At 37.3% G+C, this 23,442-nt stretch overlaps 1 pseudogene; it reads left to right on the top strand.

Annotated features, from left to right (window-relative positions):
• LOC144257159 (broad substrate specificity ATP-binding cassette transporter ABCG2-like) overlaps nt 1–23,442 on the top strand; it is an 82,583-nt pseudogene that overhangs the window by 32,231 nt on the left and 26,910 nt on the right.

Here is a 23,442-nt window from a genome sequence, read left to right as displayed (position 1 = left end):
CCTCAAAAAACAAATACTGAATGTTTTCTCTGATATAAGGAGGTTGAGTCATAGCAGGATTGAGAGGGTGGAATAGATGAATTCTAGATAGAGAAGAGGGGTGGGAGGGAAAGGGAAGGGGAAAGGGATTAGCAAGGATGGTGGAGTGTAATGGACATTATTATACAAAATACATGTATGAAGACTTGAATTGTGTGTCAAGATACTTTACACAAACAGAGATACAAAAATAGTGGTATATATACTTATATTGGAATAATTGTAATGCAAAAAAAAAAAGAATAGCATTACCTTATATTAGGGAAGTGAAAGGAGGGGAAGAGGGATGTGGGGATAAGAAAGATAGTAGAATGAAACAGACATTATTTATTTATGTATGTATGTGACTATATGACCAATGTGATTCTATAAAATGTATACTCAGAAAAATGAGAAATTATATCCTATGTATGTATGATATATATAAAAGTATATAAGTGCATTCTATTGTCATGTATAACTAATTAAAACAAATAAAAAATTTTAAAAAAGGAGATATTTACTTATTCACTTCTGTTTGCCAGCCCCTGTTCATAGCTGCGTTGTCTCATATCTCCTTCACAGAACACCTCTAAGATAAGTATTGTGCTCCTTTTATATGGAAGAAAGGGGCTAAACAGTGGGGCACCCGGAGGACTTGTTCACTTTTAGCTGCATTTTTCACTGTGGCTCTGAAATCATGCAGTCCCTGAGTTCAGACATTTACCAGGGAAGGTAGCCAGGGGAACTCAGGCTGATGGCGAGGCTCTGTGGACAGGCAGCTCTGCCATTAAACCTTGGGGACTAAATTGACTTCATTTAGTTTCAGGATGCTTGTTCAAAGTGGGGACTAAAAACAGATGAGAATTCGATAAGGAAATATTTATGAAATGTGATGCAAAGCATGTTTATCAACTGGATAAGAATGATCTATTATATATTTCATCTTGCCAAGAATGGATTCTGTTTGTAATTGCCACAGGTATTCCACTGACTTTATCTGTTCTTGTTTTTGTTTGTTTTGTTTTTATTAGTTGCATCTATAATAGTGAAAAGGACTCCAATGGGAGTAGCCACTGGGGCATAATTCAAACTGAGAGTTGATGGGACTATCACTTAGATTGTCAAGAATCAGAGAGGACAAAGCCTCCCAGATTGCTGGGCACAGGAAAAATATCTGACTAGAACTAGAAACCTGGGCAACTTTTAATGAGTTTTCAGTGTTCAAAACCAATAGTAGCACAGCCAGGTGTGTACTGAGAGTACACAACCTCCCATTTCTGGTAAGTATCTGTACATCCTATTCTGGAGACAGGTCAAGAAATCCTTGACTGCAGATGAATTATTTTTATTTATTTGGCATTTCTAGAGATTAAACCCAGGGCCAGACCTAGGAAAGTACTCTAACCCTGAGTTACAAACCCACTTTATTTTATTTTGAATATTATGACAGGATCTCATAATTTGTCCTATCTGGCCTTGAATTTGAGCTTCTTGTGCCTCAGCCTCCTCACTAGCTGAGATTACTGGCCCTCACCACCACAACAAGCTCAAATGAATTATTTCTTAATTGTTCACTATCTGCTGTATATGAACCCAGGTGTTTCTATCCTAGCATCTGGGCTCTTAACCCTCACCCCTATCCAATACAGACACACTCCGTGCTATCTCTCTCTATTTTAATCATACACCCACTTTCTGTTTACTCTATTTGTTAAAAAAAGAAAGAAAGAAAGAAAGAAAAGAAGAGAAAAAGAAAAAAAGAGGGAGAAGAGAAAAGAAAAGAAAAATGAAAGGTAGTGTTGTGTTAGTCACTCTTTAAATCTGGCTCTCAGGTCCCAGGATGCTTAGTGCTGCCTGGCAAGTGGCCCTGCGCCTTCCTCCTTCCTCTCTCATCCATCACTAGGCAATCAGGCCAGCCAGGGAGAGGCCTAGCCCTGCAGGCAGCAGGATCCTCGCCTGGGGAAGCCCCATCCCCGCTGCCCACAGCAGCTCCTCGCCACCTCCTCACCACCTTCTAGCCTCTGGCAGCACTGAGCCTGGCCGCCCTGCACCTTTCCAGGAAGCCACCCGCTGTGAGTGCCCTGCCCCAGGGTAGGGAAGAGATGGAGTCCTCAGGGTCACAGTCCCAGGAAGGACTCCTCTGCTATTGTGAGCCCTGGGTCTGTACAGACCACGTCGCCAGAACACAGGAGGAAAGGGGAACACCCTCACACAAACACTGAGGGCTGGTACCTGAAATGGGAATTTCTTTTGATGGTGAAACCGAAAGTGCTTCTAGTGATACACAGGGAAGCTATATTGGGGTTCTTCTGCAGACTGAAAGGAGGCCCAGCTCTGACACGGTTAGACTGGTTGCTTGAAAATACAAAGGGACTGGTTCTTTTTTCACGTGTACCTGTTGCAGGCATGGGCTGGAGTGCAGGAATTTTCATTGGTTTGGTGTATGTTTTCAAAGGATGATTGCTGTTTTTGTTTGCAAACACTTCTACCTGGAAAAATGAACTGCCGATTTTTTGGAACCTAGGAACATGTTCACTCCTTGTATTGGTGCTGCATTTTCTATAAAATCCTAACCCTGTGTTTAGGAGGAGTTTTGGCAGCTGTGAAGAGAACACAAAGATAAGGGTAGAAGAAAGTACAAATCATGCACAATGATAGCAGGGAAGAACACCCACCATACTATTAATGGCAGACAGGCTATAAGTTAAGGTCCTGGAAGTATCTTTCCTTTAGCTGGGATGGAGAACTGGGGTTGGGTCTGACTGTCTCATTTCTCCTCCCATAGTTCCTACTCTCTTAATCTTAAGGGGGTGTGTTTTTCATAGGGAGTCCCTACAGTCTCAGGGACACACTGGAAGGAGGAAGCCTGGAAAGGATCCAGGAGTATTTGGGGAAAGCTCTTTAGGAATTGCACAGAACAGATCCTTGACATCATTGCAGAGAGGAAGCTCCTTCTTTGGGTCTGTTTGGAAGGTCCAGCTTACTCCTTTGAAAGTTTATTTAAAGACTGTTGTTTGACTTCGTCATGGCTGCCAATCTTACTGGGGTGAGGTGGTATCTCAGGGTGGTTTTGATTTGCATTTCTTTGACTGCTAGAGATGGTGAGCATTTTTTCATGTACTTGTTGATTGACTGTATGTCCTCCTCTGTGAAGTGTTTGTTCATGTCCTTGGCCCATTTGTTGATTGGGTTATTTGTTGTCTTATTGTCTAATTTTTTGAGTTCTTTGTATACTCTGGATATTAGGGCTCTATCTGAAGTGTGAGGAGTAAAAATTTGTTCCCAGGATGTAGGCTCCCTATTTACCTCTCTTATTGTTTCTCTTGCTGAGAAAAAACTTTTCAGTTTAAGTAAGTCCCATTTGTTGATTCTTGTTATTAACTCTTGTGCTATGGGTGTCCTATTAAGGAATTTGGAGCCCAACCCCACAATATGTAGATCGGAGCCAACTTTTTCTTCTATCAGACGCAGAGTTTCTGATTTGATATCTAGCTCCTTGATCCACTTTGAGTTGACTTTTGTGCATGGCGAAAGGAGGGGATTCAGTTTCATTTTGTTGCATATGGATTTCCAGTTTTCCCAACACCATTTGTTGAAGATGCTATCATTCCTCCATTGCATGTTCTTAGCTCCTTTATCAAATATAAGATAGTTGTAGCTTTGTGGATTAGTCTCTGTGTCCTCTATTCTATACCATTGGTCCACCCACCTGTTTTGGTACCAGTACCATGCTGTTTTTATTACTATTGCTCTGTAATATAGTTTGAAATCTGGTATCGCTATACCACCTGATTCACACTTCCTGCTTAGAATTGTTTTTGCTATTCTGGGTCTTTTATTTTTCCATATGAATTTCATGATTGCTTTATCTATTTCTACAAGGAATGCCATTGGGATTTTGATTGGCATTGCGTTAAACCTATGGAGAACTTTTGGTAATATCACCATTTTGATAATGTTAGATCTGCCTATCCATGAACAGGCAGCCATGATGAAGTCAAACAACAACAAGTGCTGGCGAGGATGTGGGGAAAAGGGTACTCTTGTACACTGCTGGTGGGACTGCAAATGGGTGCAGCCAATTTGGAAAGCAGTTTGGAGATTCCTGGGAAAGCTGGGAATGGAACCACCATTTGACCCAGCTATTGCCCTTCTCGGACTATTCCCTGAAGACCTTAAAAGAGCACACTACAGGGATACTGCCACATCGATGTTCATAGCAGAACAATTCACAATTGCTAGACTGTGGAATCAACCCAGATGCCCTTCAATAGATGAATGGATAAAAAAAAATGTGGCATTTATACACCATGGAGTATTACGAAGCACTAAAAAATGACAAAATCACGGAATTTGCAGGGAAATGGATGGCACTAGAGCAGATTATCCTCAGTGAAGCTAACCAATCCCTAAAAAACAAATACCAAATGTCTTCTTTGATATAATGAGAGCAACTAAGAACAGAACAGGGAGGAAGAGCAGGAAGAAAAGATTAACATTAAACAGAGACATGAGGTGAGAGGGAAAGGGAGAAAAAAAAGGGAAATTGCATGGAAATGGAGGGAGACCCTCATTGTTATACAAAATTACATATAAGAGGTTGTGAGGGGAATGGGATAAAAAACATGGAGGGAAATGAATTACAGTAGATGGGGTAGAGAGAGAAGATGGGGGGGAGGGGGGATAGTAGAGGATAGGAAAGGTAGCAGAATACAACAGCCACTAATATGGCAGTATGTAAAAATGTAAATGTGGATGTGTAACTGATGTGATTCTGCAATCTGTATTTGGGGTAAAAATGGGAGTTCATAACCCACTTGATTCTAATGTATGAAATATGAGATGTTAAGAGCTTTGTAATGTTGTGAACAACCAATAAAAAAAAATAAAGACTGTTGATGCTCTCTTTCTGAGCACTCCCATCCTGAGACCTAAGCCGTTGGTTGCCTGAACCACTACTGAGCGAGCAAATTTGTGTGGCAGGAAAGGAAGGTGGGTATTATATACCCATTTTCTTAGGAAAAACATATAGCTAGAATGAGAAGGCTGAGTTTTTGTTGCTAGAGTCCTAGTCGAGAGATCCATTTCTGGGGGTCCCAACAAATGAAGTCTGGTCACTTGCCCCAAAAATCAAATGAAAAAGTTAATGGCTAAAAGTAAGAAAGGAACTTTGTTTAATCAGTACAGCTACATGAGAAAGACAAAGGGGACCAGCATTCCCAGCATTGTCTTCAGGGTATATATATATATATATATATATATTTTTTTTTTTTCTTATTCCAAGGATGTAAAGTTTGTCCAAAAGTTTGGGAGAATTGCTTATTGATTTGCTTATTATTTGTCATTTTCCTGTGATTAGCTGAGTTTTAATAACACTAAAAATTAACCAGCTTGTTACAATGCATATTGAAAATAATACTAAAAAAAATTCAAACCATAGAGAAAAATATACGATCAGAAATTCAGGTTCTAAATTTCTCAGTTAATTATAAATATATGCACCCCCAGCTTTCTAATCTGAGAAAAGGCTCCATCTGATAAATCCTGACATGTGATCACCTAGACCACAGCTTTCCCAGGACTACTATTCCTCCTTGTCTGCATGATCTGAAACCTCATAGTTAGTTCACCCAAAGACAATGCTGGAAACACTGGTCCCCTTTGTTTCCTGTTATAGCTACACTGATTAAGGCATAACTTTAACCAGTATAGTCCAATTGAGGTCAAGGTTCTTCACGTCCTAAACAAAGAACTGAGTAAGGCACACCAGAGTAGCAGGCAAAGCACAGAATAGTTAAAAGTGAAGGTGGAAGTAGCACTACTTAAGGTAGAACAGAGTGGGCCAAGCAAAAGAGAGAGGCTCAAGAGCCTAGTGGCTGGAAATTAGTGTTTTATATACTGAGCTGTAAGACATTCTTTTCTCTAAATATACATGATTGACAACCTTACCCCATTTGCTTCCATTGGTTACTTTATAATACCTGATTAGAATAGTGTTCAATTTCCCCCATTGGTTACTTTAGAAAATCTAATTAGAATACTGTTCTCCTTACCCTTTTTCATTATAGATCATCAGACCTGTGACAGAATTTACCATGGGCCATAAGACTTCAGTGGTGGGAGTTGTCAACATGATGGGACTTATCATAAATAGGGAAAGGATGTTTCATCTCCTCTCTTGTCTTCCAGTGGTATTTTTCTTGTACCCTGCCTCTACCATCTGGTGTCCCTGAATTCCTACATAATACCTGCTTTTCACTATTACTTTTTATGTTTGGTTTTTGAGGCAAGTGCCCAGACCTGATTGATTGGGATTCAGAATCAGTTATCAGGTCTAGAATTCTGGTAACAACACTTAGGACAAGAACATTTACAACTGCAAAAACCATCTTAAGAAGCTCACATAGATCATTCACTGTGTTATGCATTATAGGATAGCACTTAGGATGCTCCCATTGCCATTACTCAATCTCCTCTATATTCCAGGTGACACACTCACATACAAGATGTCCTCAAAAGTTAATTCCAGAAGTGTCTAGAAAGTTAATAAGCCTTTGAATCTCCCTCTGAATCCATTGGAAATGAATGACTTACAAAGAAAGAGAAAGAACTATCCAGGCCTGGTGGTGCATGCTGATAATCCTCACTAGTCAAGAGATTGACACAGTGGGATCTGAAGTTCAAGGCCAGCCTGGGCAACTTACTAAGACCCTGTCTCAAAATTGAAACAAATGGCTGGAGAGCCTAGCATGTGTGAGTTCAATCCTCAGGGGGGAAAAAAGAGGAAATACAAGAAAGACAGTTTGAGAGGTACCCAACCTTATCACACCTTCATCTAGAGGTCAATTCCTTCAGCTTCCCATGACCATCAGCACTGCCTCAATCAGGCCCACCTTGATTGTACTTTATGGTGGAGAGAAGGGATAGAAAAGTAACAAGGGACAGCAGAATACTGAGAAGGAAAAAGAAAACATTATACTTTATTTCACCTTTTCCATTAGTTTTAGATGGCTTATGATCTTTAGATCCTATACTGGCCAAATAATGTGTGCATGTATGGATATATAACAACAAATGCCATCATTATTTACTATAATAATACACCAATAAAAACATGGAAAACATTTCAAAACAATTCTTTATATCCTTAGAATAATAGAAGGAAGTGGCCATTAATGTGCAATTGAATGTTTACTATGCACAAGTGGATCTTATAACCATTCTCATGCTCACTTTAAGCTTCCAGGTAAGAATTTTAGTCATCATGTATGTATTGGAGGAATTTGAGAATTCCAAGAGTCACTGGAAGCTGGGACAAAGTAGGGGTTCAGGGTGTAGCTCAGTGGTAGAGTACATGCTCTGTGTATACAAGGCTCTGGTTCTGTTCCTAGCTTGCATGTGTACATATGTGCATCTGCATTCCCACACACACATGTGTGTATGCATATACTCACACACACACACACACACACACACACACACACACACACACTCCTTGGGTACTGTTTTCCAAGTAGGTGTTTTGGTCCAGTATTTATACATAAGGAAGGTGAGAGTTCACAGGTCACAATAGTCTGCTGTTTTATTGATGTTCACCATGTTTGTCCATCTCTCTTTCCTTCTTTTATTCCTCCCTGTCTTCCTATCACCTTCCTTTATATTCTTCCTTCCTTCTCTTCTTCCCTCTCCCAACCTCATAGTGAGTTTATATCTCTCCTACTTGTTCACAGAACAGCTCATAATTAAGGCCAGCAGGGAAGAGGAAATTGTGTATGAGTTGAATAGGGAGCAGGGTGATCCTGACCTATCTAATTGGCTGTAAACTGTACCACTCCTTGATATTCTACCTCTGATAAATCACTTCATCTTGAATGACAACTTCCTTCTGGGACCAGGGACCCTATGAGTTTGTCAGGAATCATCCATATTTTATTTAAGGAGCCCAGAAGTAAGTTACGGGCTAATTAAAAATCTCAGGAAAGTAGTATGGTGTGAAGTGGGCTGAGAATATTTATTTTTCTTACCTGACCCTTCACTAGGATAATGCTTCTCTGTTCCAGTTGTTGTTAAGTGTTCAGCCTGTGGAGTCATGATCTGGTAAGAGTCTAAGGCCCTAGGATCTGGTGCTGGCATGTCAATAACTAGCTCATCGCCTCTCTTGTTCAGCTAACCTCATGGCTGTAAAGGTCAAAGGAGACAATACAGCAATATTGTTGGGAAACTGTAAAGTGAGTGTCTATCTGCACACTAAAATATATAAAATAGTATTTTAAAGATAATATAAGTTCACTTTTCAGTAAAAAATTATTCAGATAATTTATATTACTTTTTTTCATAGTAATTCTTCAAAATCTGGTGTGTATGTCATATGCACAGCATATCTCAATTTAAGACTCTATATTTCCAGTGCTTAATAGCCATTTGTGGCTCACAGGCTGCCATTATAGACAGTGCAGATTAATTGATAACACTTGTAGAAATTAACTGGGTTGATGCCTTTTTTATCCTGAAGATAATATATTTGTAGAATTGTCTCTTGTTTTTAATAACTAATAACTTTTTTATAATATCCAATTGTGCTTAATAGATGAAGAGTCATACAATTGTAAAAATCTAGGAAGTAAGACTTGTCCATTATTTTCCTGCATGCTTATTGTGTTAGGAATGTCTAAGGAAACCAACTCTTGGTTATGCCAACCTGACTTGAACTTGTAATCTTTATGTTCCTTTTATTCTGTTTCATAAAATAAGGGATTTAAAAAAAATGTGCATGGTCTTCATTCTTATCCCTTTCCCAGAGTTCCTGAAGCCCTGGGAGTCTCCTGATTCATAGGAGTGTCTTTTATAATTTCTAATGAGGCCAGTCCCAGTGTCTCTGCATACAAGGCCTATCATTTAGCTATACCCCCAACATCAAAGAGGCCAGTTATTTACACCTGAATTTATGCTAGTGAGGTGGTTGAGGGTGGTAATCCTTGATAGCTTTATGTTGAGCTAGTCTGAAGAAAGTGTTATAGGATTGGAACTTTTAGCCACATCTATGCACCTCTGGGAAGGGAACCTGAGGGCTGGAGGTTAAGCTCATTAAAACCTCTTGAACAGTAAGATTTGATGAGCTTCTTGCTTAGTGTTTCCATCTATGTGCAGGGAAGGGGCATCTCCCAATTCTTCAGGGACAGAAACTTTCTTACTGTGGACCCTTCCTAACTTCACCCTGAGCATTTTGCCTTCTGGCTATCCACTGGTATCCTTTTTAGTATCCTTCATCATACCAGCTTTGTGAGCCATTCTAGCAAATTTGTCCAACCTGAGCAGGAGATCATAGGAACCATGATGTACATCTAGTCAATCAGAAATACAGATGTCAACCTACTATTGGGAGTTTTATCTGAACTGGGGGCCAGCCTTGTGAGACAGAGCCCTTAACTTGTGATATCTAATGCTTTCACTTAAGTTACTGGATATCTATCTTGGTCCATTGGAGATTTGCTTAGTGTGTGTGGGAACCTCCCTCAATATGCAGTCACAGATATGTTCTGTGCTGTGAAAGTTTAGCAGCAGTGAAACGATTATGTGTGGTATCTGTCTAATATACTCCCTATGACAGTTACTCAAGTAAAACATAAGTATGGGGCTGGTGATATAACTCAGGTGGTAGAGTGCTTGCCTTCCTTGCACAGTACCCTGGGTTCAATCCCCAGCATCACAAAAAGACCAAACACCAAACAAAAACAACAAAAACATAAGTGTACTTCAGAAACTAAACTTTAGTTGAAAATATAGTGATATCATGTCAGTCATACCTAGGCCTAATGGTAATATTTTACTCATGCCAAAGCACTTACCCATTTCCATCCTCAAATCAAAGCTAGGAATAAAATGCATCTGACATGTGCAGTGTCAATTAATACCCAGAGATAAGCCATCACCTTGGGACTGTGGACCAATTGCAGTTGGTCCTGAATAGTTTTAGTTTTGCTACTAAGTAATTTCCCTGAGCTTACAAATCAGTTGTTGTGTCTTGATTTTATACATAGATATAAATCTGCCTTCCCTTAAGAATATGTGCTTCATTTGCCTCACAGAATGCCACTTGTGGAAGTGTAGTCTCCTCAATAACTATCTCTAGGAATCATGTATGCCTCACAGCAATAGATGATTCATACAAAGAGATAATTCAAGTGCCTCGCAAAAAGCAATTCTTCCACTCTTTCCAACTAAAAAGGAAGAGGTACAAACACTTCTGAATAGTTTACAAAAGTATAAGCTTCCTGCTCCAACTCCTCCCTCAGTGTGCCAGAGACATCTCCACAAACCTGATTTCTAGAAGGATCTTATGGCTCATGTCATTCAAATATCAGTTAATCATAAATATGACAGACTGGCTAGGAACAGAGGTTTCTGGTATGCCACCCTTCACAAAACAATGCTTTATAGAACAAGTTATGACTGGGATGTATGGATTTTGATAAGGAAAACATCAGGAACAATGATGGTTGGTTAAGTCCAACACTACATTTCTATTATAAACATTTAAAAAATGTTGCTAGTTTAATATTTAATTTAATTGTATTTGGAGAGTAGTGTCAGAGACTGAACCCAAGGGTGCTTAACCACTGAGTCACATCCCCAGCCCTTTTATTTTTTTATTTTGAAACAGGGTCCCACTAAGTTGCTCAGAGCTTTGCTAAGATACTAAGTTTATTTAGTTTCAAAACAATTGTTGACTTAATGAAAAGTTAAAAAAAAAGTTAAGAGTCTACATAATATCTTGCATAACTAGAGTACAACCATCAAAACTAATAAAACACATTAGAGACTACTATACTATTATTAATTAGATTAATATTACTAATTAAATTATTTGAAATACTATTAGTTATCTACTTTATTCCAAGATTTATAGTTTTTCACTACATTTTTTCTGTTCAGGTCCAATCTAGGTTCTCACATTGCAATTCACTGCTGTATATCTAGTTTCCTCCTTCCTGTAATATTTTTATTGACCTTTTTTTCTCATGATCTTGACACCATTGAAGATACCAAGCAGTTTATTTGTAGAATGCATCTCATTTTATTTGTTTGATGTTTTCTCCTGATTACATTGAGGTCCTGCCTTCTGACAAAAATACCACAGCAGTAAAGGGCCTTTTCAGTGCATCAGGGGTGTGTGATGTTGGTGCATCTCATTCCTAATGATATCAGCCTTGGTGGAGGTGATATTTGCCAGGATGTCAATGTAGAGTTATCATTTTCCCTTTGTAATTAAGACATATCTTGGGAGACAAACTTGGGTTATGCAAATATCCTGTTTGTTCTTAAATTTGTATTGATGAATTTTGGCATCCACTTTTGGAACATGTTGTAATTGGTGTTATGTCAATCTAAGGATGGGTGTTTAAAAAATGGTTAATTTCTTATGCACTTTTAAATTTTCCAGGAAGAAAAATGTTCCCCTTTTTCTTCATTTATTCAACTGTTATATTAGTATTGATTCATGGAAGGTTATTTTATTATATGGAATACAATCAATTATTAATCTCATCTGATTCACTGTTCACATTGTTCCACTAAAATCTCTTTTTTTCAGACTGTGTCATGTGACATTTGTGTGTAATAGATTTGTAACATAATCAGTATATTTCTACAAAGACTGGTATTACCTCAAATTTCATATCCTAGAGACGACCTGATTGTAATTAGCAATTTACATTCAGTCTTTTAAGGTTAAATTCATGTTTATTTTAGGCATAATACATTGATGTTAGTGATGCTAGCAATTCTATAGACCAGCATGCATACTGAGACATCATTTGATTGGAGACAATGCCACTGCTCATAGGGTCTTATATAATAATTTAGACCAATCTGTGGTTTTCCGGAGTTTATGCACATGTACACATAGATACACACAGACACAGAAAACATGTGCATGCACACTTTTGTAGTTTTGTTTACTGGGTTATAATGGGAATTCCTTCATTATTTCAATATTTTCTGGTGCTAGGGATTCAATCCAGGATGTCATTCATGTTAGGAAACAACTCTACCACTGAGTTCTACCTACACTCTTTTTTTCCAAATTATTATTTTCAATTTTGAGTCTGGATCTTGCTAAATTGAAGAGACTGGTTTCATATATTTTGAGAAATAAATAATGTTAGCTATTTTGTCAACTGAAACTTTTTTTGGCCAAATTTTATGTTGAGTATTGGTCTTGTTAAATCCCTGAGGCTGGCTTCCTGCCTCACATTCCTAAGCACCTGGGCTCATAGTTGTGCATCACTGCCCTCAGCTAAAATACATTTGTTACCACAGGTCTCCTCAGAATTTTGAGAAATAGTGCTGGTGTTCTCTCCTGAGTTTCTGTTCACAATAAGTGGTTGTTATGATGAGGATTGAATTATAAACTGGAAGGAAACAGGAATGTTGACCTTAATGTGGAGACATGTGCAGAAATGTTACCAATCAGTCAATACTGGGGTTTTATCTGGATCCCTACTGAACAGATTAGGCTGCTTACCCACATAAAAGGTGATGATGAAAAAATGAATTTTATGTACCCTAGCCTGAATCTCTTGTTTTCCCCTTGGATCTCCTGATTGTAGTCTCTAAAAATGACTTCCCTGGGATTTTTATGAAAGTAATAAAAAATGAGGGTTGCTTGAGTTTGTTGAAGATCACTGCCTATTCCCATAAAAAGAAAGACAGAGAGAGAGAGAGAGAGAGAGAGAGAGAGAGAGAGAGAGAGAGAGAGACATGGATAGTCCTCCTTTTTATTATCCTATTTCTTTTTTTATTAGTTGTTCAAAACATTACATAGCTCTTGACATATCATATTTCATACATTTGCCTCAAGTGGGTTATGAACTCCCATTTTTCCCCGTATACAGATTGCAAAATCACATCGGTTACACATCCACATTTTTACATACTGCCATACTATTGTCTGTTGTATTCTGTTGTCTTTCCTATCCTCTCCTATCCCCCTCCCACCCCTCCCTTCCCATTTTCTCTCTCTACCCCATCTACTGTAATTCATTTCTATCCCTTGTTTTTTCCCCGCTTTCCCTTCACCTCATCTCATATGTAATTTTGTATAACGATGAGGGTCTCCTTCCATTTCCATGCAATTTCCCTTCTCTCTCCCTTTCCCTCCCACCTCTCATCCCTGTTTAATGTTAATCTTCTTCTCATGCTCTTCCTCCCTGCTCTGTTCTTAGTTGCTCTTCTTATATCAAAAATGACATTTGGCAATTATTTTTTAGGGATTGGCTAGCTTCAGTTAGCATAATCTGCTCTAGTGCCATCCATTTCCCTGCAAATGCCATGATTTTGTCATTTTTTAGTGCTGCATAGTACTCCATTGTGTATAAATGCCACATTTTTTTTATCCATTCATCTATTGAGGGGCATCGGGGTTGGTTCCACAGTCTAGCTATTGTGAATTGTGCTGCTGGGAACACCGATGTAGCAGTATCCCTATAGTATGTTCTTTTAAGGTCTTTAGGGAATAGTTCAAGAAGGGGAATAGCTGGGTCAAATGGTGGTTCCATTCCCAGCTTTCCAAGGAATCTCCATACTGATTTCCACATTGGCCACACCAATTTGCAGTCCCACCAGCAATGAACAAGTTTACCCTTTTCCCCACATCCTTGCCAGCACTTGTTGTTTGACTTCATAAAGGCTGCCAATCTTATTGGAGTGAGATGGTATCTTAGGGTGATTTTGATTTGCATTTCTCTGACTGCTAGAGATGGTGAGCATTTTTTCATGTACTTGTTGATTGATTGTATGTCCTCCTCTGAGAAGTGTCTGTTGAGGTCCTTGGCTCATTTGTTGATTGGGTTATTTGTTATCTTATTGTCTAATTTTTTGAGTTCTTAATATACTCTGGATATTAGGGCTCTCTCTGAGGTGTGAGGAGTAAAAATTTGTTCCCAGGATGTAGGCTCCCTATTTACCTCTCTTATTGTTTCTCTTGCTGAGAAAAAAAACTTTTTAGTTTAAGTAAGTCCCATTTGTTGATTCTTGTTATTAACTCTTATGCTATGGGTGTCCTATTAAGGAATTTGGAGCCCAGCCTCACAATATGTAAATCGGAGCCAACTTTTTCTTCTATCAGACGCAGGGTCTCTGATTTGATATCAAGCTCTTTGATCCATTTTGAGTTAACTTTTGTGCATGGCGAGAGAAGGGGATTCAGTTTCATTTTGTTGTATATGGATTTCCAGTTTTCCCAGCACCATTTGTTGAAGATGCTATCATTCCTCCATTGCATGCTTTTATCCCCTTTATCAAATATAAGATAGTTGTAATATTGTGGATTGGTCTCTATGTCCTCTATTCTGTACCATTGGTCCACCTGCCTGTTTTGGTACCAGTACCATGCTGTTTTTGTTACTATTGCTCTGAAGTATAGTTTGAAGTCTGGTATCACTATACCGCCTGATTCACACTTCCTGCTTAGAATTGCTTTTGCTATTCTGGGTCTTTTATTTTTCCATATGAATTTCATGATTGCTTTATCTATTTCTACAAGAAATGCCATTGGGATCTTGATTGGCATTGCATTAAACCTATAGAGAACTTTTGGTAATATCGCCATTTTGATGATGTTAGTTCTGCCTATCCATGAACAGGGTATATTTTGCCATCTTCTAAGATCTTCTTGTATTTCTCTCTTTAGGGTTCTGTAGTTTTCATTGTATAAATCTTTCACCTCTTTTGTTAGGTTGATTCCCAATTATTATTTTTTTTTGAGGATATTGTGAATGGGCTGGTTGTCCTCATTTCCATTTCAGAAGATTTGTCACTGATATACAGGAATGCCTTTAATTTATGTGTGTTGATTTTATATCCTGCTACTTTGCTGAATTCATTTTTTAGCTCTAGTAGTTTCTTTGTAGACCCTTTTAGATCTGTTAGGTATAGAGTCATATCATCCGCAAATAGTGATAATTTAAGTTCTTCTTTTCCTATTTTTATGCCTTTAATTTTTTTGTCTGTCTAATTGCTCTGGCCAGTATTTTAAGAAATAAATTGAATAGAAGTGGTGAGAGAGGGCATCCCTGTCTTGTTCCAGATTTTAGAGGGAATACCTTCAGTTTTTCTCCATTTAGAATGATGCTAGCCTGAGGCTTAGCATAGATAGCTTTTACAATGTTGAGGTAAGATCCTGTTATCCCTAGTTTTTCTAGTGTTTTGAACATAAAGGGATGCTGTACTTTGTTAAATGCTTTTTCTGCATCTATCTAGATGATCATGTGGTTCTTATCTTTAAGTCTATTGATGTGGTGAATAACATTTATTGATTTCCATATATTGAACCATTCTTGCATCCCAGGAATGAATCCTACTTGATCATGGTGCACAATTTTTTTGATATGCTTTTGTATCCGATTTGACAAAATTTTATTGAGGATTTTTGCATCTAGGTTCATTAGAGATATTGGTCTATAGTTTTCTTTCTTTGAAGTGTCTTTGTCTGGTTTCGGGATCAGGGTGATGTTGGCCTCATAGAATGAATTTGGAAGAGCTCCCTTTTTTTCTACTTCCTGAAATAACTTGAAACGTATTGGTATTAATTCTTCTTTAAAGGTTTTGTAAAACTCCGCTGTATACCCATCCGGTCCTAGTCTTTTGATGGCTTCTTCTATTTCCTCCTTTGTTATTGGTCTGTTTAAATTGTGTGTATCTTCCTGACTGAATCTGGGCAAATCATGTGACTTAAGAAATTTATTGATATTTTCACTATCTTCTATTTTATTGGAATATAGGTTTCAAAATAATTTCTAATTATCTTCTGTATTTCTGTAGTGTCTGTTGTGATATTGCCTTATTATCCTACTTCACTTCCTCAATATTTGTATACTATATTTGTACTTCTCACCTCCCCTGGAGTTGAAAAACTCACAAAACTGGGGAGAAGGAGCTAGATTGCTTGCTTTTCTGCTGGTACCACAAAAGGGATACAATTTATAGAAAAGAGAGGTAAGCAATATACATATGTCCATATACCTAGGCTGTAATTAGCCAGAGAATCTGTCAGTCTTAGTTTCCTTGACATCTATCTTCAGCCTGTGAAAGTTTTTGTTCTCATGTGAAATTCAGGAGTTCTCTGTTTCAGAAGGACTGGGTTTTAGGTCCTATGCTGTAAAGCTACTGGCAAATTCTAACTCAAGCACTCAGATTGACCTTAGCCTGTTCCTTTTGTTTTCCCCTTGGATCTCCAGATTCTAAAATTGTGTAACAACTCCTCTCTGCTGTTGGTCATCTGGTCATTGTGCCAGCTTGTTGAGGCCAGTCTTGGAAAAGGAGAAGAGAAAGGGCGATGGTGATAGATAATAGATGTAATTGGTGGAAACATAGGGTTTAGGGGGCAATTCTATAAACTGTGCTGACCCACACATGCTTTGTTTTTAAAAGCAATTTACCTGAAACTCCATCTGGCTTAAATCTAATAAGATTCCTCAGCAAACAACCTGTTATCTGCAGGAGAAATGTAGGGCCAAAGACTCCTTCCTGTTGGTAAGAAGAACACAAGTTCTCTGAAGGAGGACTTTTGTGACCTCCATTTAGGCCAGATTCCAAAAACCAATGAGACAGAGTAATTAAAAGCAAAGTATACTACCAATAAAATCTATAGAACAAGTTCTATTTAGAAGTGATCAGCATGGGCCAAGGTGATCCAGAGTTGCTTTGAATTTTTAATGTGTCATTATAATATTGAAATCTCTCCTCATGGGGAAAGACCCTGTGCAGTGGTGACTTGAAAGTCTAATGCAATCCTTCTATCAGTGAAAAGTCAAGAGGTGGACCTTGTATGACTCTCTGAAAACTTCCCTGGGATCCCAAATAAACTTAGAGGTCAGGAGGGCTGCACCCTCTCTCTCTTCTTTGAGAGAATCCATTGTCTCCTTTGAGAGTCTTCCTTTTTCCTGTTGCTTCTATTAAACTCATGCCTGAGCTATTCTGAGAACCTCATCTGAAATCTTCCGAGAGAATGATCACACACACACACACACACAAAAAAAAAAAAAAAAAAAAAAAAAAACAGTGACCAAGGGCATCTAAGGTGGCTTTGACTCCACAGATGGCCTTGATCTCTAACAATGCCTTTCCCTGAGGTTTTCATAAAAGGAGTAAAAAATGGGGAGCACTTGAGTTTGTTGAAGATCTCTACCTATTCCCATAAAAATAAAGACATGGATATTACTCCTTTTTAATAAACTGTCTTCCTTCCTCTTTATTTGTAACCTACATTTGTAACCTCTCAACTCCCTGGGAGTTGAGAAACTGATTTGTGAGTAAATATTTCCCTTCTCCATTCTTTGACCAAATCAGTCAGAGTCACTCTAGTGAATTGTGTTGGCACAAAATAATCACACAGAGACAGAGAAAATACCTTTTTCTTGGGGTTCAGTGATGGCTCCTTGGCCCCAGCTCCCACAAAAGAAGCAAGAGAGGCAGACAAAAAAGAGAGCACCCCTGAAGCCCTATTTATTAAGGGGAAGGCCCTCCATAAAGTTCCATCTAAATAAGGCAAGGGATGGGGTTTCATGGAGGTGTAGTCCAATCTCATTGGGTGACACCCACTCCCAGAGCTGTAATTTCCCTGTGGAGCAGAGGTTGGGTCCACTCCTCCTGCGCTGCAAGCAGGAGCTGGTGGCATATCTCCATTGCTCAAGGGTAAGGGTCATTCTAAGCTCCTTTGTGCTCACCTCCTGTTCATGGCACCCAGACACTCATTGATGTCATCACATGTAGAGTCCACTTGGCCTCTTTTCATCATAGAAGAAGTAGTCTTCATGGGATACCTGTCTCATTATCATATTAGGTTTCTGTTCTGTGATATAATTTTAACGTGCTAGTAAAGTAAAGGTTATCATGGTTTATTCTAGTAACTAGTTTCCACATGCCTTTATCCTCTATAAGCCTTAGCACTGTGTTAGAGGAAAGTACAATATTAATATGTATGCCTGTGCATCACTGATAGTTAGCTTTATAATTTTGCTTTTCTCAGTCTGTGTTTCCTGATGTTTGCTGACCCCATAGTCTTGAGGACTGAGTGTACTACCTCACTTTCCTACTCATTTATTTTTTAGCATTTTGTTATTTTTGAAAAAAAGGGCAGAGAGAAATTTCTTCATGGATGACATTGGCTTTTCAAAAACAAAGCTAGGTTTGTTGCAGGTAACATTTCAAACCTCTTGCACAAGATCAGTTCATATTAATGTCTTACTCCAATTAAATATTTTAATTGGCCTTTTGCAAATTATTTAGTGAAATGTTTTAAATCTACTTTGTGAATGTAATATTCAGTTTTTGCTTTAAAGGATGGAGCTTCTTAACTATTGGCTTGATTTACTTAATAATTTTCATAGGTAATTTAAAATTTTGCTGAATTTAAATGGCCATTAAGGAAGTGATTTGCCATTGTGAAAAATTATGTTGGAGTTTACTTTCTCAACTGACTAAAAGTGCATAACAACCAGAAATATAAAGTCTAAAATTATAAGTTTAGAGAAATTTTTATGTGCTTGACTGCTTGACTAAGCTTGTATTTGTAACAACAATGTTATACTCTCTAAAAAAAAGAGAAAAGTAAAAAAGGTGGCACATGATTGTGATGATCCTGTAGTCCACCCCTAAACTTAAGTTGTGTCATACTATACTTCAAGTACTACACCAGGCAAGTCTAAGGCTCCCCTGCCTTTTTCCTCCTTTATGAGATTCAAGTATTTTGTATACTCTTTAATTATTAGGAAATTATTTGGCATCTAATTTGAGCACAAGAATTCAAAGTTGTCTCTCCTCTAATTATAAGATCTAAGTGTTCTCATCACAGTGATGTGAGCTGATCATTAGAAAAGAATCTACTGCAGCACAGTTTTAAACAGACTTGATTTAAATGCATTTTTAAGTGTTTACAATCACATTTATAAGGACTATCAACTTACTACTGTTTCCCCCAATACATAAAGGTAGAATATGTCAAGATATTTTCCAATAATGACCAGGACTTTATCCCATTTTTACAAAGAAATACCACTGACCTCCCTGAGATGATCTCCAGTGACCTGAAGACATTTCATGAAGGGGCTGTGTTAAGTTTCCATAACCTCTGATATCAGGAAAAAGTGAAGAGTGGCTTTCTAATTGGGCAGAAAACAGTTGAGAAAAAATTACTATCAAATATCAAGTATGTATATGAACTTTTTAAAAGACCACTTTAATGACCTATCACAGGATTCACAGACTTTGCCTATTACCAGTAAGTTTCTGTGAGCATTTGTGTTTCAGTCTTTGTGCTGATGTATTGACACCTACTTTCATTCTTTTTGACTAAACTAGGACAAAAATTATTCCATCAGTAAAACTGATTCATGAATTGCTGACAAGAAGTTGTGTAGAAATAATGTGATTTGACCACATGCATGTTGAATAGATATACAAGTATACTGTGGGAATGGGGAATGTATATGTACTGTGTCCTTATTGTTTAACTCACCCTCCTCCTCTCTCTTTCTCTCATTCTTTTTTTTCCAATGTGTATTACAGATCAAATCCAGGGCTTTATGCACACTGGGCCATTATTCTGCCACTGAGCTATGCTCCTAATCCCACTTGCTTATCTTTTGCATCTAGTAGACTCCAGACTCAATATACTGTTTCCTCTACTCAAGACTTTACATTGAGCCTATGACTCAGTGGTGTGCATCTCAGCAAAGGAGAAGGCCATTGTTTTATGCTTTGTTAGCCTTATAAAATGCAGTAAGTATTGAAGTTCTTTAATTTTTTAAATTTTTTATTTTTTATTTTTTATTTTTTTTTTTACTTTAAAAGACAGCAAGGATTGGTTTTCTTGGTTACTTACATTTCTGGTTTAGGTATTCATGAAAAGGTAATCATTTTTCTGGCTGAAGTGTTTCCAAATTTTCTCTTGTCTGTTGGTTTCAAACAGTCTCTGGTTTGTGAAGAGTTCTCTCATTATATATTTGATTTGTGTTTGATAACCTACCATCATTGAAAATAGTGACAACATTTCAAACCATTTTTATTCTCCTTTGATTTTTGCTTTTCTGTTCATTGAATAAGAAAAACATAAAACAAAGGTTGACCATAAAAATTCAAGAATTTTTTCTACCTTCAAATAATTCTATCATACTTAGTTTTTCTTCATACCCAGCATTTGAGCTTTCTCTCATCTAGGAAAGTGTGTATCCATTATGCACTCTTTAAAATAGCCATTCATCTGAGCTTTATTGGCAAGACTTTTCCAAGTGAAGATTTTTGTTTTCGTTTTTGATGCTGTGCTGGGTATAATGGATGATAGAAGGAAAATAAAAAAGCTCTACCCTTGTGCTATAACCCCAGCAGTTTTATTTTTTAGATTTTATCTTCAGAAGGGTCTTTCTAAGCTTCTCAGGCTGGTTTTAAATCATCTTGCCTTATCCCACCAATAACTGGGGCTGCACACATGTGCCCTGTGCCCTGATAAACAGAACTTTCAATATTATAAAACTATGTTTTAATGAGATGCCATGTATCATATTCAAACATGGAAAGAATTTATAAAACACTTTGAGACTATGCTGGAGGAGCTGTGATATTTATTTCCTATCTATTGACATTTTTTTCTGTTATCTCTCAACAGATATTTCTCTATACAGATAAAATTAGATTGGTATGAATTATCAATAACATCTATAGAGATATATAGAAAGATAAGGAATCAGTGTACACTTGTATCCTTTCCCTCTCTCCTTATTAATGAGAGGAAGATGGTGACTTTGGGGTTTATTGATTTCATAGATAATTGCTACATTATTCTCAGCCTTCTCCACAGGGTCATTGTTTCTGAATTTTTATGTTTCTCTCTCTTTTACATGCACCAGAAAAATCTATTTATGAAAACACACTATAGGACAAGAACCACTTATAAAGTGTAAAGTTTCCATTTTGTAAATAAGAGGTATATTATAAAGAATTGGTCATGGAATATATACCCCCGACTCTTGTTCATGCAGCTGTTCCAAAATCATTAGACTGTATGACCCATAGTGTTAGCTCATTACAGTTTTTAAAGTAGTTTGTGATGCTTATCTTATTCCATTCTCTATCACAGAGCCATATAGTGGTTTGTCTGGGAGACTTAGGTTATGGAGATACCTTTCCTTCCCCCAGGTATTAATCCACTGAGGTTGTGGAACCTAATCCCTGTTTCTTCACTAATGCAGTGACAACAAACCATGAGCAATGTGTCTGAGTACAGGAAAAAGCAGTATATTTGGCCAATTATGTTGCCTGTATCTCTCCATCTAAGCAGTTCTGAAGTTAATCATAATTCCACATAGGGAAACACAGGTGCTATATGGAAAAGTGATTTGGTATTTAAGTGTACCAAAAAAATCTGTATGATAACTCTATGCAGTTATATACAGGTGAACATTGAAATTGCTGGCCTATGATAGTTGGATATGGATAACTTTTTTCATTCAGGTATTAATTTCTCTGAATTATTAATATTTGCATGGTAAATGATCCTGATTCCATATTTACCTAGCAGCAGGGCTGAACCATTCTTTTCTTTTTATGGATATAACCTGGAGTCAAGAGCTTTCTCCATCACGATGCTTACTGTTTTGATGGTATGCTATTCAACTAGTTTCCTGATACTAGATATAGGAGCACATGAACATTTGTCCATAGCAGAAATTATGGAGCCCTATTATCTGTTAATACTGGTGAATAAGAACTGTGCTTCTCTGAGAGGGAAATTTCCCCTTGTTCTTCCTGCACCTTTTCCTGTCATTTAAAACATACTTTGAGGATTCTAAACATGGGATTTGGATACTCCATGAGGACATAGATTGATACAGTCTAGAGAATATTCCAGCTTACCTTCTCAACTTTATCCAACCTTATTTTGCCACTATTCTAATGTAGTTAGTATAGATTTCTTTACTAATGAATTTTTAAAAGACACTTCTTGATAATATTGAATAAAATTTTGAACCTTAAAACCCATGTAACAAGAACAGTAGTTTTTCTGCCTACTTTTCATGCTGGTGTTATATAGAACTGCCAGCTATTTAACAATTGGATTCATTGCTCTCCAAGGTAAACATGAGTTTCCTTGAGAAGTGTTATAGTGTATGGCATGGAGAGGGAGCGTCTCATCTGGGTCTTCCGTGTATTTTGAAAAGCAGTTTTTTTAAGTATACTGTAAAATTCCAAAGTCCGTAGTACTAGGTCACTTCCTTTCTGTGTTCCTAAGAATCTCTTATATCAAATATTTCTGCTTATCTTTTCTTTATAATGGTTACTTAATTCTAATCTCACAAGGCCCTAATGTTTGTACATACATGGTGAATCAACAGATGAGCAGAACGAGTTCCCTCATTTTTGTCCCATGACGTGGACTAAACAGGAATGCTTAGGCAATCAATGCACATGCCATCTCTGGTATAATAAATGTCTTTCAGTGATACATAATTAGCATAAGCTCTTGTCATAGTTTAATTCTTGCATTTCTGACTTTCTCAACTACAATGTATTGCATTGGGAAAGTGATGTCCTTGTTTATATTTCATCTAATAAATAAAATATCTTTTAATAAATACAGATGATTTCTTTGATTTATTGGATGCTTAGGCTGATTTTTATGTAAGGGTTTCTTTCTTAAAACCACAGTCATGAAACCACATTTTACTCAGAGATGGTTATGTTTTAGGCTTGACTTGGTTAGGTCAAGACTAAATGTGTGCAGACACATAACATTGTCATTGTTTTGTTATCCTAGTGCACTTGGTATCACTTAAGACTGTACCATTTAGCTGTCCCTTGTGTTCTGAGAAGTCCTTCCTGGCATCTCCATTGTGATACTTATTTCTAGTAGCTTGAATTGGGAGGATTAACCACATTTTCTCCTATAATTCATCATATTATTCTGTTTATCAGTTCTAGACTTTAGGTCATCTAAAGCCTGCATTTTGAACTCTTACTTATTCTTAATGTCTTTTTTTAGTCATTATGCCATAAAGTATACAATATAAACTATTTATATAGCATTTACATTGTAGTAAGTATTGTTAAGAAGTAGAGAAATGATTTGAAATATACAGGATATGATTTTAAAGTAAAAAGGAAGTACATGAGTTACATTTGTGTAAATACTATACCATTTAAAAAAGGGACTTGAGTAACTTCAGATTTTGTATCTATGGCCTGGGGTTCTGCAACCAATGCCCCTTGCATACTAACAGATTACTACTTCTTAAACTTCCATTGTGTGCAGTAATAGAGAATGTTGAGGACATGGTCTTAATCATTTGGAATCTTCTAAATAATTAAAAAATATAATATAGATATAGGTATGTGGTCCTTCCTTCCATACCACAAACAACATCAGATATT

Source organism: Urocitellus parryii, chromosome 10 (genome assembly GCF_045843805.1).
Source record: "Urocitellus parryii isolate mUroPar1 chromosome 10, mUroPar1.hap1, whole genome shotgun sequence".
NCBI lineage: Eukaryota > Metazoa > Chordata > Mammalia > Rodentia > Sciuridae > Urocitellus > Urocitellus parryii.
Note: the sequence above shows the minus strand (reverse complement) of the source record. Positions and strands in the feature narration are given on the sequence as shown.